Raw genomic sequence first — 20,415 nt, 5'->3', positions numbered from 1 at the left:
ATTTGGGCAGCTTGATTTCTGTAACATTTTTATAAGATGTGGAAAGCCTGATTTTTGTTTAAAAAAAATATGTTTGACGTGGGAAGCCTGATTTTTGTAACATTTTTGTGAGATATGAAAAGCTTTATTTTTGTAAGATTTGGGAATCCTGATTTTCGTAAGATGTGGAAAGATTAAGATGTGGAAGATTTGATTTAAGATTTCAAAGATTAAGATGGGGAAGGGCTGAATTTTGTCTGTTTTTTTTTTTGTAAGATGTGGCAATCCTGCTTTTTGTAAGATGTGGAAAGTCTGATTCTTGTTAAAAAAAAAGTATTATTTTGGAAATCCTTTTTGTAAGGAAAAGATTGTTGTGGGTTCCTAAGGAATTGGTTAGAATTATGCATTGTGTACGAGTAACATCTCGGAATCCAAGACCAAGATTCTTGATTGAGTAGTTTGAAAGTCTTGAAAAAATTGTTTCTTGTTGAGAGGTCATTATTATACATTTTACTGAAATATCTTGGTGTCACATTTGCTGTAAAAACGATACTCTTATCCTTGTCGATACTCACCAGCAAGTTTTATGTTTGTTCCAGTTGTAAAGAGTTTGAGCGAATTGGAAGTAAAGCAAATTCAGATGACTGGATTGGAAGTTTGACAAAATATATAATCTACTTTTATTTATTAAGGTAAAGCCTGGTGTTGGCTTAGCGGTTAGGGTGCCAGCTTGGGATCCTGGGTTCGAATCCCAGTTGATCGGTGAATTTACGCTAGGGGGGTTGACTCAGCCTGTCATCCTTCCAAGGTCGGCAAATTGAGTACCAGCTTACTGGGATGAATGATCCTGGTGTGTACCCCGGCTTGGAATAGGTACACAGCATCCCTGCGCATCGTAAGAGGCATCTAAGGGTTGGCGTCAGGAAGGGCATCCGGCCATAAAAAAAAACATTGCCTCAAACAGGGAACCATGATTGTCATGGGGCCCACAAGGCTAACCCCTGCTCTAGCGGGGAAAATGGCCTTAAAACGATCATTCATTCGTTTATTCAAGGTAAGAACAACTGTAGTTACCTCCGCCACCAAAGGTGGATGGAGGTTATATTTTCACCCCTGTCTGTCTGTCCGTTTGTTTGTTTGTTTGTTTGTTTGTGAACAAAATATCTCGAAAAGTTGTGGACGGATTGGGACGAAATTTGGCAGAGATGTAGTGTATGTCACAAGGACGAAATGATGAGGTTTTGGTGAAGATCTGGATTCGGATTCGGCTACTATAATTTTTTAAAAGTGATTCTTCACCATTGGAAGATGGAGCCAAAAACGATACACAGCAAGATATCTCTAAAAGTTGTAGACGGATTTGGATGAAACTTGGTGGCTCGGTTGAGTGTCTGACAAGGACGATTTGATTCGATTTTGGTGAAGATCTGAATATGTATTTGGATATGAGAATTATTTAATTCTCAAGTGAATCTTCACCATTGAGTGATAGGGCCAAAAACGATACATAGCAGGATATCTCAAAACATTATGGATGGATTTGGACGAAACTTGTTGGACAGGTTGTGTGTGTGACAAGAAAAATCGATTCGATTTTGGTAAAGATCCGGATCCGGATCCAGCTCGTAGAATTTATGAAGTGATTCTTCATCATTGAGTGATATGGCCAACCAGGTGTAGGTATGCTCTCTACAGATTGCCGTTCTAGTTTTATAATGGTTTGATGATAATAAAAACAAGATAATCTTTAAAGTAACATTATTACTCCCCCTCGCAAACATAATCCTACCTCAATCACACCAAGCACACCAATTGAGTACCAGTTCACTGGTAATTCCCTGTTTGTCGTTGAAGGCGGCAAAAAGGGTTGGCGTCAGGAAGGGCATCCGGCCGTAAAACATTGCTTCAAAAAGGGGACCAAAAAACAACAACTACCACGGTCCCCGAAAAGGCCAACCCCCGCCTTGCGGGGAAAAATGGCCTCTAAACGGTGGTTTTAATCACACCAAGCCTGGTGTTGGCTTAGCGGTTAGGGTGCTGGCTTGGGATCCTAGGATCCTGGGTATCAAATCCCGGTCATCGCTGAATTAACGCCAGGGGGGTTGACTCAGCCTTTCATCCTTCCGAGGTCGGCAAATTGAGTACCAGCTTGCTGGGTTGAATGATCCTGGTGTGTACCCCGATTTAGAATAGGTACACCGTATCCCTGCGCATCGTAAGAGGCGACTAAGGGTTGGCTTCAGGAAGGGCATCCGGCCATAAAAACATTGCCTCAAACAGGGAACCACGATTGTCATGGGGCCCGCAAGGGTAACCTCCGCTCTTGCGGAGAAAAAATGGCCTTAAAACGATGATTCATTCATTCATTCAATCACACCAATTTCCTCTTTGACACCCACTACATCCAGCTGCCAGGCTGACATATGATAGCACAGAGGTAGTGCATTTGTCTTTGAGCTGTCTAATCTGCGTTCGATTCTTCACCCGATGTTATAGTTTTGGTTTGGTGCTTCGCATTAGGCAGGGGGTTGCAGCAACGTGTATGTCGTCTCCATCAGACGGGATGGTGAACTGTCCCATCTGATGGCATTACTTGGCCGACAATAAATATATCAGTGTCTTTCACAAAGAGGAGGCGACTGTGTACCAAAAAAAATTGCAACCAATATTCCAACTTTTTTAACCTTACATCTAATCTAGTCCACTCATCATCTACGTCACAACTCTACAGACCCCATGAGGTTTCCATCGTGAGCTTGAGATTGCGAATTAATAAATGAACGAAGTCCTTTTAACGGCATTGTCGCAGTGATGTTCTGAATGTTTCTTCATTATTCTTGGTGTTTCATGGACACGCCTGAAAAGAGAAATGGATTTCTGCTCGGCTCGGCTTTGCATTATTTGCAACCCCAGAAATGCATCGCCTCAGATGCCGATCTGATGGCGGCCATTGTGTTCCGGAATCATCCGGCCCTCGTGAAGTTCAATGCAAGTGGTGCGTCGCCATTGTGCGCAACGTCCAAACGCGCCGGATTTACGGGCACCGAACCGTGGCCCATTATTGTAACTCGTCTCAAGGATCTCTTAACCACGTGAAATACGACGTTCTATTCAGGAAGTGCACTAATGACTTGGTGCCGCTCTTCCCCCCGCCGCCGCTGATTGGATGTTTATCAGAGCCGGGGAGACAGAGCTCGGTGATCAATAGCACCTCTTTGTGCTGCTCCTCCTCCCTCATTCGCACCTCTGGCAGCAATCATTAATCACTCTTCTATTTAGAAGGCCAAAACAATGTGCTCTGAAGCCCCTAGGGGAAATTATTATGTAAATTCCAATAATCGAGCTCGACTCCACTTCGTGACCTTGTAAGGTCGTGTGATCAAGACCTTTTTCGAGTCTCCGAGTCGATGGCTTCATCTATTAAGCCCCTGCATCGCTACATCCTGCAGGTCGGTCCCTTGTAAAGCGTTTGCTGCTCACGACGCACGCTTTTACCACCTGTAAGTTGCTTTTTTTACTGCCGTCGACAGGACGATGTTACCAGAGACTTGGACACGAGAAGCCAACATCCAGCACGCTTTTGTCATTTACTCAATTTACAATGATCGATGAGGATTAAACAGCCGTTTTCTCCTGCTAATGTGGCTCTTCTCGGTTTGCACTACTTGGCGTTGCTAATATGTTGTCACAGCAAGTGTGCACACATGATATAAATTAATCTACGGCGCGCCTTTTAAACAAATGACAAAAGACTTTATGGTGTTGTAATATACAGTGTCTTACAAGTCTCTCGAGACTGCTGAACAGATCCCAACGCCTTACTAATGAACTCATCGGCTGATCGGTTTTGTAGCAGCAGGATTCCTGGGCCACAGGGTGCAAATAATAATATCTGAAAATAATATCTGAAATTGACGTGGAAAACAAAAGTGATGGAATGGGACCATTAACAATGGATCTATGGAGCAATGAAAGATTTGAAATTATCACCAACTGTTATGCATATTACTCCTTGCATTGGACAAGTTCTTATACAAACCGCTTTTAGTTCGTCCATCTGACTTTATAATCAAACAAAAGATCAAAATATTCATTGGACTCATCAGAAGGTACCCGAATAAGCGAAGAACAAAGATGGAGTCAACAGGATGAACCTTGACGGGATTTGGGTTTCAGCTGCTACTCCTCTACCCTAAAACCCACTCCAGGTGCAGCTAAGTGAGCCTAATAAAAAATAATTTGCAAGAAACAACTTCTTCGTAGACAGGTGGTAATAGAAAGAGAAAAATGAAGAGTTAAAGAGACGTAAAAAAAAAGCAAAAAGGAAAGAATTAGAACGAATAAAGAGAAATGTGAAAAAGTAGAAAGAATTGTGAAAGACTGAAGAGAGATGTGAAAGAGAAACAAACAAAGATCAAAGATGTTGGAAAGAACCCGGATAGATCGATTTCAGTAGTTACTCCGAAGACCCACAGGTAGCAACAGGTGTTGCTACCTAAATAGAAAGAGAAAAATGAAGAGTAAAAGAGAGGTAAAAAAGCAAAAAGAAAAGGAAAGAATTAGAACGAATAAAGAGAAATGTGAAAAAGTAGAAAGAATTGTGAAAGACTGAAGAGAGATGTGAAAGAGAAACAAACAAAGATCAAAGATGTCGGAAAGAATCTGGATAGATAGATTTCAGTAGTTACTCCGAAGACCCACAGGTAGCAACAGGTGTTGCTACCTAAATAGAAAGAGAAAAATGAAGAGTAAAAGAGAGGTAAAAAAGCAAAAAGAAAAGGAAAGAATTAGAACGAATAAAGAGAAATGTGAAAAAGTAGAAAGAATTGTGAAAGACTGAAGAGAGATGTGAAAGAGAAACAAACAAAGATCAAAGATGTCGGAAAGAATCCGGATAGATAGATTTCAGTAGTTACTCCGAAGACCCACAGGTAGCAACAGGTGTTGCTGCCTAAATAGAAAGAGAAAAACGAAGAGTTAAAGAGACGTAAAAAAAAGCAAAAAGAAAAAGAAAGAATTAGAACGAATAAAGAGAAATGTGAAAAAGTAGAAAGAATTGTGAAAGACTGAAGAGAGATGTGAAAGAGAAACAAACAAAGATCAAAGATGTCGGAAAGAATCCGGATAGATAGATTTCAGTAGTTACTCCGAAGACCCACAGGTAGCAACAAGTGTTGCTACCTAAATAGAAAGAGAAAAATGAAGAGTTAAAGAGACGTAAAAAAAAGCAAAAAGAAAAAGAAAGAATTAGAACGAATAAAGAGAAATGTGAAAAAGTAGAAAGAATTGTGAAAGACTGAAGAGAGATGTGAAAGAGAAACAAACAAAGATCAAAGATGTCGGAAAGAATCCGGATAGATAAATTTCAGTAGTTACTCCGAAGACCCACAGGTAGCAACAAGTGTTGCTACCTAAATAGAAAGAGAAAAATGAAGAGTTAAAGAGACGTAAAAAAAGCAAAAAGAAAAAGGAAAGAATTAGAACGAATAAAGAGAAATGTGAAAAAGTAGAAAGAATTGTGAAAGACTGAAGAGAGATGTGAAAGAGAAATAAACAAAGATCAAAGATGTCGGAAAGAATCTGGATATATAGATTTCAGTAGTTACTCCCAAGACCCACAGGTAGCAACATGTACAAGTAACCAGAGATCCATCAGCGGGGAAACATAGTCTGCCCAGCCAGCATGAGGATATGGTACTTGGTACATACATGATCAAAATGAAGGACCAAATACTGCATTGGAGTCATAAGAAGGAACCCAAATAAGTAAAAAGCAAAGATGGACGAATCAAGATGAACCTGGATAGGATTCGGGTTTCGGCCACTACTCCTCTACCTTCGAAGTCATCCAGGCGCAGCCACGTGAGCCTTACAAAAATAATTAGTAAGAATTCACATCTACGGAGACAGATTGAAAAGATATAATAAATTAACAAAGATAAAAGAGCAAAAATAAAATAAACCCACTCCTAATATTCTACGAAGATGCACATTTTGATTTGAAATAATTATTTCTTCTTCTGTGACATCATGGGCACGAAGCCTGTTCGAAGTGATCTCCGTTGAAATTTCATGCTCAACTTCTCTTTTCTGGTCATTCGATGGATATCTCGCTGTTGAAAAGTGCTTCCTTCTGGTCAGGGTGACACGATAGTAGTCCTCATGAGGGGTTTGTAATCCTGAGGCAAGCTGAATGAGGTCTCTCCGTTAGTTGTCTAGTCTGACTGTACTTTATCAGTACAGTCAGACTTTATCAGCAAGTGTGTGTCATCCCTTCTTAAAACAATCCCATATCGTGAGTCGACTCTTTTGATGCCGAGTCATTCTTGAATTGGCTGAGACCACGTGGGTGGCCTCTTCCTATAAGAGAGCACTGTCATGGGTCGTGTACACAAGTACAGGCACAAGTACAGGTGAGAGTCATGATTTGCATTCAGGGTCCAATTTCCTAATTGGAATTTTAAAGTTGCTTCTTAATTTTCTTATGTGGAGTTTTTTTTTTACATTTCAGAAGAAAAACAATTTCCTGAGTAATTATTTCGACTTATATTTTGATAAATATATGAGTAGAACATTTGTCGTTTCTTGCAACTTTGTGAGAATCTCGTTCCGAGATCCTGACATTTGAGCTCGCACCAGGTGGAATTTACCTGGTTTATGGACCATCTCTATGTTAAGTATCAAAGTATGCATTGAAGGACTAAACTGATTGCAATATAAAATAGGGAAGTTGGGAGGGAGAATGTAAGGTACTGGTGTGTGTGAGCAGTAGCAAGAGAAGGAAGGAAGGAGCAGAAGAATGAATGAGACATACGTGGTAGAGGGTGTAATGTTAAGGCGTCAATAATTCTTCCAATTTCAAATTTTCGTACATAACATATGTAGATGGCCTCTTCCATCCTCTGGTGTCAAACCCTTATTGTCATGCTTGCTTTCCAGGATGTGCAGCTGATGCAGTGGAAGGGGACGATGATAGGAGCGGGTTCGAGTCACCCATGCTGATGGAGTTCGAGACACCTGCCAACGGGAAGCTGAGTGAAGAACTCGGGCTGGATGATCACAAAGGTGTTTTTTTTGTTGTTGTTGTTGTTTGTTTGTTTATTCTTCGACATCTCTTAGGCTACTTTGCGCTCCATAGATTGGGTTAAGCCAACGACAGCCAAAAGCCTGATGTGAGCTAGATCGGTGCCTATCTGATGGAGCTGGGAACGCTGGCTCTCGAGGTAAGCATTCTGGCCACCAACAAGAGCGATAACCCCTCCGGTGACATCGGGTTATTTTATGAACGGAACACAGTCAGGTAATCAAAAAGCAGATAAGACTTTGGTAGGTATTACGCTGAACAGGAGGTAAAGAGTGCGGATTGTAACATGGTGTGTGACGCCACAGACGTGCATGCTAATCATCAACCCTAACAACTTGGATTGCGCTGGAGGGCACATCCTGTTGGGTGTGTTCCGGGTATATTTGGAGACATAACCGCAAATTCGCTTATCTTAAACTTCGCAGCCCGAATGCATCAACCTTCAGCTTTATCGGCCCATCAGATAAACGAGCTACATGACACGTCCTCGTAGCCAAACCTCTGCCGCCCTTTAAACTTGAGAAATCAATGTTCCAGTCCTTGATAAACATTGATCTTGCAAAGATGGCTTGCCAGGCCTTATTGTAATTCTTTATTATAAAATGTTTTTTCCCCCCTTATCCTGAAATGTTCTCATTTGCATTTGATTAAAATGTGACGGCTTAATGTGCGTATTTGAGAAAGATTGCTCGAGTCTAATGAAACATTGGAAGCGGAGAACATCAAGATTCACACGTTAATAGAAGCAAATGATTATCAGGAAACTTTTTAAATGAAGTCAGAAAACAAGTTCATCATATCATAATCAGAAAATGGAATCTAGCTGCTGTGCTCTGGGGCCATTAATAGATATTAACTTGTAAAGAAAAAAGAAGAGGGAAGTGTTACTTTACAACAAATCTAAAACATCTTGATGGTGAAAACAAAAATAGGTTTGCTCCCATTTGAGTAATTAATCCACTCATTATGCTGATGTTACACATGTTTTTTTCAATTTTTGTATTTATTGATCTGAGGCCCAAAATGGAGGATCTTGTGCATAAATAATTTGCAGGACAAAGATAAAGTCTGTACTTTTACATTAAATCCATAAGCAAAGGTAGACAATGATGAACACAAATTGCATGTGGGATTTTAACACCAGACCTCCTGGCCCCCATCATGAGCTGGGGCTCATTGCTCAAATAACCAATTTTGGGTTATTTCACACATTATTTATTTGCATTATTTATATTTCACAAATAACCCACAGGCCAAATTATTTGCCAACCTTTATTTTTTTTTATATAATTTTAACATTTCTGTCTACATTTCTGACCAAATCACACCACACATCCCTGCAAAGAAACCAATGGAATCTTGTCATTACATTCTTGAATTGGCTGACAAACGAGGTCAAAAATAAACCAATGGAATCTCTTCATAGCTCCTCGTGCTCCGATTGGAAATCTTTGGTGATTGAGCATTCTTTGGATATCTCCCTCAACTGGTGAACTCTGACTTTTAAAATTCACACAACCTGGTTAATTAGTCTTTAAGTCTCACTTAAAATCCCACCTTTTTAAATACTTCTTAAAATCTTAAAATCACTTAAAATCTTTCTTTCTTTCTCCTTTTTTATCTTAATTAATATCTTTCTTTCCTTTTTATTATTTAAAGCATTGGAGAATTCAGAATTACCTAATCAATGGAAATTGCTATATAGGTGATGAATTGGTTGACTGTTTGACCTTTTCTATTTCTTCCTCTGTTTTTACCCGATACGTAAAAAGTGTGGTTAAGCATTTGGGTCACTTTGTCTGTCTGTCTACATACGTAGGTCTACGATTGAAGAACTACTTAATTTCAATTAATTGTATATTTTGAACATTGTGGAATATGAATCGGAACATGATTCGGAACATGAACCTGCAGTTTAGCAGTAGTTTGGCTGTGATTGTTTTTCAAATTGTATGGAATCTTGTCTTGAGTGCACATGGGCACACACAGTAAGGTAATTGTTACTTAGTGAAATAAAGTTCGCCAAGTATGTTGATAAGTTCGGTAAGTTTGTTTGTCTGTTCACTTGACTACAGCCCAAACCACCCAGCCGATCGCCCTGAAACTTTCACATATTGTAGGCACTGTACCTGTGACAACGCGTGACAAAGTTTTGTAAAAATCGGTCGAATCGTTTTGAAGTGACGTTGCAAAACCTTAAAACATGTTTTGGGCGATATCTCCATAACTGGAAGTCATATTGACTTCTGGTTGATGCCACAATGTTCTCAGTTCAATTTCTAACAACTTTCTAATTTGAACTTATGACGTAAACCCAACATATTTCCTGAGCGTATGGACTTGAAAGTTTGCATGTCAATGTCATAACGTTTAAAATTCATTTTGACTGATATCTCTGAAACTAAGGGTGCTGGAGCAAAAAGAATGATATTTAGACCCTCGGGGTTTTTTAATACTGTCAATAAATCACTGTATGACCCCTTGATATTATTCATTTATGTACTCTTGTTACTTGGCGAAATAAATTTCACCAAGTATGTTGGCCACAGTGTTGGCCACAACAAGTTTGTTTGTTTGTCTGTCTGTTTGTCACACAATTTTTGGCCACAGTTTTCAGGCTATCATTCCGCATTTTTTCATGTATGTAGGTGACCAGTCAAGGACAGCAACACACATTTTTGGTCAGGATCCAAATCCGTATCCGGATACAAGAATTTTGAAAGTGAATTTTCACCATTGAGTGATGGGGCTAAAAACAATTTATCGCACGATATCCCAAAAAGTTGTGTATGAGTTATGACAAAACTAGGTGGATTAGTTTGTTAGGTGACAATAACAAGCCGATTCGATTTTGGTTGAGGTTCGGATCTAGATCTGGCCAATCGGTGGGATACAAAACATAAACTGTTCAGCCTGGCTGAGGTATGCCCTCTACTGAATGTCGTTCGGTTTTTCCAAGTGTCGCTCTGAGTGATTTTTTTTCATTTGTCTGTCTGCCTGTCTGGCAGTCAAATAAAATTGAAAATCATTTTCAACAAGAAACTTACTGTTTTTAGGGAAATCATAAAGGACACATAGAACAGGCATGAATAACTAACTTAACGTGTTAAATATGGTGGGGGTAAAAGATGGTGCATCAACAGTGGGAAACTTACAAAAATAGTTTTGTTTTTTATACAGCCTTCAAAACTTTTATTTTATTTCATGTGAAACATATAAGGGCATGTGAAACAGCCCCCCCCCCCTTCCCACGCCTCCTCCCCCAAAGCCCTCTCCCTCCCACACTTCTCCCTGCTCTCCAATGTTGTGTTTGTGTGCTTCCCCTTCTCTCCCCATCTTGTCTTCCGCTCCCTCTTTTGATATATTTTGTTTGTCTGGTTGATTTGTTTGTGAAATAAATGTTAGCTCTTTCACGAGCCTCGATTTAGTATACAAAAAAAAAAAATTAAAAAAAATTGAACACTGTCAAACACAAATCGCCTTTTTGTCACCTCCCAAAACCTCCAGTTTAGCAGTACATGCACTCCTTTCTATACGAATTAGGTGCGTTCCATGAAAGTCATGTGTATAGTGAAAGAACGTACAGCGAAAAAAGTTTTCCCATAGACATGGTGTTGTAAATTGAATATGCGTTCCTGGAGGACTGATGTTCGGACACTTTGCCCAAACAAATGTAACCTAAATACGAAAGATATAATAACTCAGTAAATCAAACAGAACGACACTCAGTAGAGAGCATGCCTCCGCCTGGTTGGCCATATATCACTCAATGGCGAAGTCTCACTTGAAAAATTTTATCCGCTGGATTCGGATCCGGATCTTCACCAAAATTGAATCGATTCTTCGTTGTCACACACACAACCTGTCCAACAAGTTTCGTCCAAATCCATCCACAACATTTTGAGATATCCTGCTATGTATCGTTTTTGGCCCTACCTCCCAATGGTGAAGAATCTTTTTTTTTTTTTTTTTTCTTTCTTTTTAATACAGATTCGAGGCTTCTGTAAGAGCTAGCACATTGAACATGAAAACATGCACAGACACATAAAATATGCAATGAAGGGAGTGGGAAACAAGAGGGAAAGAGAGGGAGGCACACAAGCACAACAACAGAAGAGAACAGGGACATCGGTAGATCTGTGGAAGGGGGAGGGCTGGGGGAGGAGGAAGTGGTACACGGTATAAAGCAAATGAACACTACTAGGAATTTCAGGAAAGAAGTTGAGGATTGCAAGAGGCTGATTTGGGGTGTTTTAACGGGGGTAGAAAAGATCAAGGTTTTGAATGGGGGAAGATAACAGATGGTGGTGAACAGCTGTTTTAAAGACCTGGAGGGTGGAGTGGGATTGAAGAGAGTGAGGGAGTTTGTTCCAGAGGTGGGAGAAAAGAGGAATGAAGTAGTGAAGGTGAGCAGAAAGTCTTGATTTTGGAAGTTTCACCTCAAGAGGGTTGCTGGCAGATCTTGTGTGTCCCACAGGAATATTTGGGGAACAGAGCACAGACAGATCAGGGGGGTCAAGGCCAGAGGGGAGTCTGTAGAGGACTGAAAGACCACCTACCTGCCTGCGGTGAGTGAGGGAAAGGCCCTCGGAGTTAGCTTCATCACGGGAGATTCCATCGGGAAGAAAGGAGAGAAGTGTCGGCGCACAACCATTGGATATGGCATTCAGAACGAGCAGGAAGCAAGAGATAAAATGTCCGCCAGAGCGTTATTTTATCACCCAGGCTTTGACATCATCCGTGCCTGCTTCACCAATCAGCGTGTGCCACATATTTGTAGTCCATCTCTGCTCCTGTTAGCAAGTCCCATCTTACTGGGCTTGTGCCAATCAAATCCCCCGCCCCCCCCCCTCCGCCAAATCACGGCTCTTCGGGGCACGGCTCTCGGCCTTGCCCCTTTCTGTGTCTCTTTCCAGTCGGGGTAATCAGCACTGGTGCTTCATCTGTGTTTCCGGTGGCTTTTTATTTAGTGAGCTTAATGGGGAGTCGATTGTGTCTATGGTGTGGTTATGTGTCTATGGTGTGGTGCCAAAAGGGACAAAGGAATAAAGTACAGAAGCAACGACATGCAGGGGATAAATTACCTATAATCCCTGAGCTAATTAACATACCCCACACCTCCGATGGGGACGAAGATACACTTAATCCGAACACATGGAGCTGACTTATTTACATCAAGGTTTCTACACGACATTCGGAGCACCTACCTATACATTCTACCTGTACTAAGGTATCACTACCACCTACAAATGTAACAACAATCATACCCTTCTATATACAATGGAATAAGCCCCTTGTGTTCTCACCATCGCAGCACATATGCTACCCCTTTAGACACCACTGGGGGGGGGGAAAATGCATATCATTGAAAATATGTGTTGTACAGTGAAAAGTGTTCGTTACTTTATTTATTGCGTATCAGCAAAAATGTGTTAACCAGGAGTGCATATAGTGAGGCGTGCCTGCATTTGGATAAAATACCAGTATTATGTCACCTTGACCAATCATATTTGCTGCTTGCACTCTCACCATTGCTGAATATCGAGATTCAGACAAAATTGTGATTTGTAGGAAATATAAATTGTGCTTGGAAATGGAAAGCAAGAGTTAAAAAAAAAACCCTTTACATCTCCTTTTCAAGTCTGCGTGGAGGAAGGGGGGTAAGGTGTTCCATGAACTCTCTACCTTTTTTGCAGCTTTTTCTTTTTACCTAAACCTTTATTTCTCACCTTGCTTTCTCCTATCCACCAATTGTAATAAAAGTTCTTTTTTTGTAGTTTAAGCATACATGCATCTATTTGAAAATTTCCTGAATGCCCAAGTGTTAACTACCTTTTGACTTTCTCATGATGCCAAATATGGAAACAACCTCACTGAGACTGATGTTTGAATTGACTCTAGCAAACCCAAATGACTTTATACATACTCCTTCTCTGGTAGTGCATGGCCTATGTTAATGCTCCTGGTAATCTCTATACCCCATCATAATATTATTCAAGTCATTGTGATGTTGAATTTTTGCAAGTTGCTTTAACGTTGATGTTAGTGAAACTATTGTCACATTGCAGTGATGCTGCTGCTGTATATCTTTTTATTCTATCACCACATTAACCACAGTCAATTATTCCTCTTCTTCTTATACCTCATCTTCTTCTACTTATTTTCTTAATATAATAGTTTACTGTGCTGTAGTGCTCTGTGTGGTGTGCTTTTGCATGGTGTTGAGATATGGAGCAACAATAAATGTATCCAACCACATTGAGGCCTTTCACAACAGGTGCTTCTGAAACATATCAGGTATCACTAAAACTGAACAGTCAAAAGGGAGTATGAATAATGTACAAGTTGGGGAGACGTTTTGGTATGGAGTAGTCCATAGAGGATATAGTTGTAGGCCAAAGACTAGGAATTGAGCCTCAATCAGCATTGTAGGAGGGCACCCAAACATTGCTAGTTACTTCATATATAACAAGCGTTACGCCTAGGTCCCCCGTCGGTGAAGTGATGCGAGTTGACAAAGTGGAAGACGCAAGGCGGCCATCTTGGATTTTGACGTGGCGATCTAATTTTCAATAGCATTCTCAATTATGCGTAGATACACCCACACACCAGATTAGAAGTTGGTACTTCGCCTATTTTTCAAGATATTCCGCTCACAAGGTTCAGACATACATGGCGGCGGCCATCTTGGATTTTGACGTGGGTTGCACCCACAAACCAAATTTGAATGCGGTCCTTCGCTTACGCACGCACGCACGCCCGCATGCACGGACGGACGGACGGACACACGGACGGAGGGAAAAACCATAGTCCCCCTTTCGCTCCGCGATGCGACGGGGGACAATTAGTGAAGAAAAAAGAAATGGATAAGGGCTGATCTTGCGCTGAACTGACTTCATCTTGCATTTGAAGGTATAAGTCCTCTCATCGTACAGGCCAAAATATATTTTTATCAAACATCTGCGAGTAAATTAAAATAATTAAAATTGCATTACAGGGTTCAAAAGCACATTCAAAAGATGAGATGCTATGAGAAGGAGGAACTACTTGAGCCTCACTCCTAATCCACCATTTTCTTTATCTATAGTACCACAGGAAAGCATATTGGCCAAAAAAGTACAAACTGATATGCCTTGTTACTTCATTTAGTTTGACGATGAAAACACATTGTAAGATTATTAAAGTCCAAAGAACACACTGTGTCTGGGAGGTTGACGGTTCGAACTCCGGCCGAGTCAAACAAAAGACTTTTAAAATGGTATGTGCTGCTTCCTCGATTTACACTCAGCATTTAAAGGATAGAGCATGGAAAAAACCCCCTAGGTTGGCATTCGTGGGGAGGAGGAAATTCCTCCTTGATTTCCCTGCTGAGTGCGGAGAGAAAAGCAATGTCATAAAGATGTCGTTGCTCATACCCAGAGTTCTCTGAGAAGTGACATCAATTCCCCCAATCTGGTTGTGTTTGTATGAAAGTCGTCTGGTGTTTTCTCATGTATATCTGTCTGCATGTGTCCCTGATTTGTGTCACAGCTCCACAAGGAGCCTTAGACCCTGTTTAAAAAATAGGAGTAATTTGTGCTCAAAGCACTGTCAACGATGCTATGTTTCTGGATGTGTTTTTTTTCTGTGCATTTCAGATTGTCAAGTTGAGTCAGATCTGAGTAATTCAGGACAGACTACAAAAGCGGTGAGCCCGGAACTCCAGTGGGATGGGCCAGGTGAGTTTCCAATAAACTGCCAATATAACTAACTGAATAACAGTGTCTTCATAGATGCAAAATACTTTTTATTTATCTATAATTTTCTAAACGATTAATGCTATAAAAGAAATTGTAAAAAGAATGCTGCAAATAGACAATACTCTATTCATATAACTTGTCTAAAGACAATAAAGTTCATGTTGAGTAGTAACTGAGGGTTTCCCATGATGTTCAATAAATCTCGTTGTGACGTGCATTGTTGGCAGTAATTACACGCTTGAAATCTTGATAGACTTTGTCTCAATCTAAAATAGGAGTTACAATGTTTGATACCTGAAACTCTGTTTAAAAAGAAAATCTCAGAAAATATCTTTGATCTGAAAGTAAAGAGAGAAAAGAGATCTGATATCTGAAACAAGAGGAAACGTATAATTAACATTATTAAAGCAGCTTCAGTGTACTTTCTTTTGAAGCAGTAAAATTGATGACGGTTCACATCTACACTTTGCTTGTGTATTTTAACGACCTCATAGTTAGGCATTGTGCACTCATACATTGGATGAATCCCTGACTTGCAATAGTTGGGAGTGCTGGGGTGTGTATATAGCACACTAGCACAGGCATAATGGGCCAAATGGACTCCCCTTGTGTCTCAGTTTCCTATTGAATATGACATCCAGACTTGAGAGCTGAAAGAGCAACTGCATTTTGGGGTGGGTGGGGAAGAAGAGAGTGTGCCTTTATTTATTTTAAATGCAAAAGATGAGGATGACAAGGGAGACATCTCATGATACAAAAATCGAATTTTTGGTTCAAGTTTAAGACCGTGTAACTTTGAACATTTGTCAGGATTCTACAATGTAGAATGAATGAATCTGGAAAGTTTAGCATTTATGAGGCAAGGAAAGGACATCATGTTAAGTTCGAGTCATTATCGAATATCCTTTTCACATATATCGCATATCCAAACTGGATTATTGTTACACAATGGTTGTATTGTGGTGGAGATCGTGTCATTATCAGGGACTGTATTTCCTTACCATGGTGGAAAAATTGCATTTTATAATCTAGAATGATAAATGGGCTTAGTAGGCAACATTGCACCTTCAAGATATATATATATATATGTGTGTGTTTTTTGGTTCGTTGGTTGGTTAGGTTATGTTATTTAACTTATATGATCCTTTATAATCACACAAGCCGGGGTACCCAACGTTGCCCTGTGCTGTTTTAATCCTTTGGCACTTTGAAGAAATCCAATTTTGATTTCTTGTACACCACTCCTTTCCTATTCCATCTCCAGGTACTGCATGATGTCATCGCCGGGCACCAAAGAGGGCCCGGCGATGACACGCGCTGAAAGGGAGTACGGTACTTAGTTTTCACTCTGTTTTCTTGTTTGTTTGTTTGTTTGTTTGTCCGGGTGCTATCTCAGCCATCCTTTGAGCTAGGAAGCTGAAATTTGGGCACAATAGTGACCACTTTCTTTGGCAAAAACAGCATTTTAAATTTTTTATGATTAATCAATTAATTGATTAATTACTTGATTATTATCGATTTATTACGTATTTATTTTCTTTCGCATCTCGAAAATATGTCAGCACCTTTTGAGTTAGGAAGCTGATATTTGGACATGATAATGACCAAGTGATTTCGCTGTAAAGAGTATTTTTGATTAATTGATTAATCAACTAATTATTTAATTTTTATTTAATTATTTGATTAAATACTTAATGAATTTTCAAAAAGTCAAACATTCGGATGAAACGGTGGTGGTTTAGGTATGCTATTAGCAAATTGATTAAGAAATTAATTATTTTATGATTATCTATTTCTTTGGATTATTAATCACTTATTTATTTTCTTTCTTATCTGGGCAATATCTAAGGCACCTTTTGAGATACTAAGCTGATACTTGGACATGACAGTGACCAAGTGATTTGGCTATAAAGATATTTTTGTTTTATTAATAAATTAATATATATATATATATATATTTTGATCAATTACTTAATTTATTTTGAAAAAGTTACAGATTCGGATGAAGCAGTGGTGGTTTAGGTATGCCATTAGCCAATGAAATCATTAACGCTGGGGGGGGGGGGGAGGGGGGGGTTGATTGATATGCTCACTAAAGTGCATTGCAGCTGAGGAAGTCTGTGTTGAAAAATAAGTTAATACTTGCCACACATGTATATGGATATCCCTTGGAATATCAATTTCAAACCTGGTGTTGGCTTAGCGGTTAGGGTGCCAGCTTGGGATCCTAGGATCCTGGGTTTGAATCCCGGATTAAGAAATTAATTATTTTACGATTATTATTTATTCAGACACACACACATTTAATCAATTATTGTACAAACTCCCAAATCTGTCTCCATGTGCTGCACTGCGACAATAATCACTGTTGAACCACTGAATGTTTGAGGAAGATCTGTTTGGACATCTGAGAAAAATGGTGACACACACACACACACACACACACACAGTAAAGCAAACATATGCAAAAGTAGTGTCTCTTATTTTATTTGTCACTAAATATAATTACATTTACAATGAAAATTCCAAGGAACCACCTTTAGAGGCCATTTTTCCCCCAGAGCGGGGGTTGGCCTTGTTTTGGGCACCGTGGTCCCCTTTTTGAAGCAATGTTTTATGGCCGGATTCCCAACAAAGCAATGTTTTATGGCCGGATTTTACAGCCAATCCTGTGAGTCGCCTCTTGCGACACACAGGGAATTACCCGTGAACTGGTACTCAATTTGCTGACCTCGGAAGGATGACAGGCTGAGTCAACCCCCCTGGCGTTACTTCAGCGATAGACCAGGATTCAAACTCAGGATCCTAGGATCCCAAGCTGGCACCCTAACCGCTAAGCCAACACCAGGTTTGAAACCACATAATTAAAAACACATCACCCCCAAGTAATTCAAAACACCTCACCATCATGTAATTCAAAACACCTCACCACAACGCCATTTAAAAACACCTCACCACTACATAATTCAAAATTTCATGACCCTCTTATGGTTAAACTGCCAAAATCAAGACTTTCTGCTCACCTTCACTCCTTCATTCCTCTTTTCTCCCGCCTCTGGAACAAACTCCCTCACTCTCTTCAATCCCACTCCACCCTCCAGGTCTTTAAAACAGCTGTTCACCACCATCTCTTATCCTCCCCCATCCAAAACCTTGATCTTTTCTACCCCCGCTAATTTCGGTCCCCTTGTGTTTTATACCTCTTCCCCCCCCCACCCCCCCCTTCCCACGCCTCCTGCCCCCAAGCCCTCTCCCTCCCACACTTCTCCCTGCTCTCAAATGTTGTGGCTGTGTGCTTCCCCTTCTCTCCCCATCTTGTCTTCCGCTCCCTCTTTTTGTATATTTTGTTTGTCTGGTTGATTTGTTTGTGAAATAAATGTTAGCTCTTTCACGAGCCTCGATTCAGTATACAAAAAAAAAAAAAAAAAAAAATGGAAATTCCAAGGGATATACATATACATGTGTGGCAAGTATTAACTTATTTTTCCACATAGACTTCCTCAGTTGCAATGCATTTTACTGAGCATATCAATCTGACTCTTGCTGTCACTGCAGTTGCAGGCCAACTACTTTGAGGCTTGTCAATATCGGTTTCCCCACTCCTGAAATGCTTTGCCCAGCGTCTAACAGTGCTTGCATCAATTTTAGAGTCGCCGTACACATTCTTTAAACGCCGATGAATATTCACTAGACTACTTGAGGATTTCACCAACACTAAGAATTTCAATAACTGTCTCTGCTTCGTACACCCATCTAGCGGGGCAGCCATGTTGAAAGTGTAGTGTGATATTGTCACATGAACGATCTCGTCACCACTCAACTTAAAATTGGCGGGAGATACAAACCTTTCATTGTGATCTCACATAGTTTTCCTATGATGCTTTGGTTGCTGACTGAAAAATAAAAGGCGTTACTTTCATGCTGACTCAACTGTGTATGTTTGTGTGTGTATGTGTATATATATATATATATATATATATATATATATATATATATATATACTAGCTATATATATATATATATATATATATATATATATATATATATATATATATACTAGCTATATATATATATATATATATATATATATATATATATATATATATATATATACCAGCTAGGCTCGGCTCGCTGCGCTCGCCTCACCACGCGTCGATACTGAGGAATGGGCTTATTTTAGCTGAGGAAAATGACTGTACCTGAGTTGCTGTGTTGTCATGATTTACACCAAACATAATACAAACAATTATTTTGCACAAATTTATTTGTCACGTTTGTGATATTTCATTTTTACAAGCAATTTAGGTTGAAAAAATATATAAAATTAAAAAAAGAACCCTCAGCACATACATACGGGAGGGGTAAGTGCAGACTGGAAGTTTGGGACGATTACACCTCACAGCCACGTAATTCAAAACACCTCACCCCCACGTAATTTTAAATACCTCACCACCAAGTAATTTAAAACACCTCACCCCCACCAAATTTAAAACACCTCACCACCAAGTAATCCAAAACACCTCACCACCACATAATGTAAAACACCTCACTACCATGTAATTCAAAACACCTTACCACCATGTAATTCAAAACACCTCATCACCAACTAATTCAAAACACCTCACCACCATGTAATTAAAAACACCTCACCACCACATAATTAAAAACACATCACCACCAACTAATTCAAAACACCTTACCACCATGTAATTCAAAACACCTCTCCACCACATAATTTAAAACACCTCACCACCAAGTAATTCAAAACACCTCATCACCAACTAATTCAAAACACCTCACCACCATGTGATTAAAAACACCTCACCACCACGTAATTAAAAACACATCACCCCCAAGTAATTCAAAACACCTCACCATCATGTAATTCAAAACACCTCACCACAATGCCATTTAAAAATACCTCACCACCACATAATTCAAAATACCTCACCACCATGTAATTCAAAACACCTCACCACCATGTAATTCAAAACACCTCACCACCACATAATTAAAAACACCTCACCACCACATAATTAAAAACACATCACCCCCAAGTAATTCAAAACACCTCACCATCATGTAATTCAAAACACCTCACCACAACGCCATTTAAAAACACCTCACCACTACATAATTCAAAATACCTCACCACCACGTGATTCAAAACCACCACCACGTTATTAAAAACACTTCACAACCACGGAAACAAAAGTTTCAGGGAGTCGTTCAGTGACAACAGGCACTGCCCAGATTTGTAGATACTAGGGCATTGCCCGTACTATATCTATATCTAAAATTATATCCCCCCCCCCTCTATTTACATGAAATGGTTTGGTCCAAAGCGAACGGCTTGCGAGTACGGTGACAATCCCCCCCCTCTATTTACATGCAATGGTTTGGTCCAAAGCGAACGGCTTGCGAGTACGGTGACAATCCCCCCCCTCTATTTACATGAAATGGTTTGGTCCAAAGCGAACGGCTTCCGGAGTTTGGTAAAGAAATCGCCATCGCGTGCACAAACGCGCAGGAAAGCGAATGAATCGCAAATTCGTTTTTATTAGTTTTAAAACATAGTTTAACGCCAACATAGTTTGCAAACGTGAAATAAAT

General features: G+C 39.9%; 1 protein-coding gene across 1 annotated transcript in view; it reads left to right on the top strand.

Moving 5' to 3' along the window:
- The window catches only part of LOC137435223 (zinc finger protein ZFPM2), a 356,522-nt gene that overhangs the window by 103,310 nt on the left and 232,797 nt on the right, over positions 1–20,415 (top strand). Inside the window, exons 2-3 of the mRNA XM_078784533.1 lie at positions 6,919–7,044; positions 14,701–14,781. The gene's annotated coding sequence lies outside the window, so the exon portion shown is untranslated. The remainder of the gene's footprint in view (positions 1–6,918; positions 7,045–14,700; positions 14,782–20,415) is intronic.

The sequence above is a fragment of the Myxine glutinosa genome, chromosome 9 (genome assembly GCF_964187855.1).
Source record: "Myxine glutinosa chromosome 9, kmMyxGlut1.1, whole genome shotgun sequence".
NCBI lineage: Eukaryota > Metazoa > Chordata > Myxini > Myxiniformes > Myxinidae > Myxine > Myxine glutinosa.
This window is presented reverse-complemented; position numbering and strand designations above follow the sequence as displayed.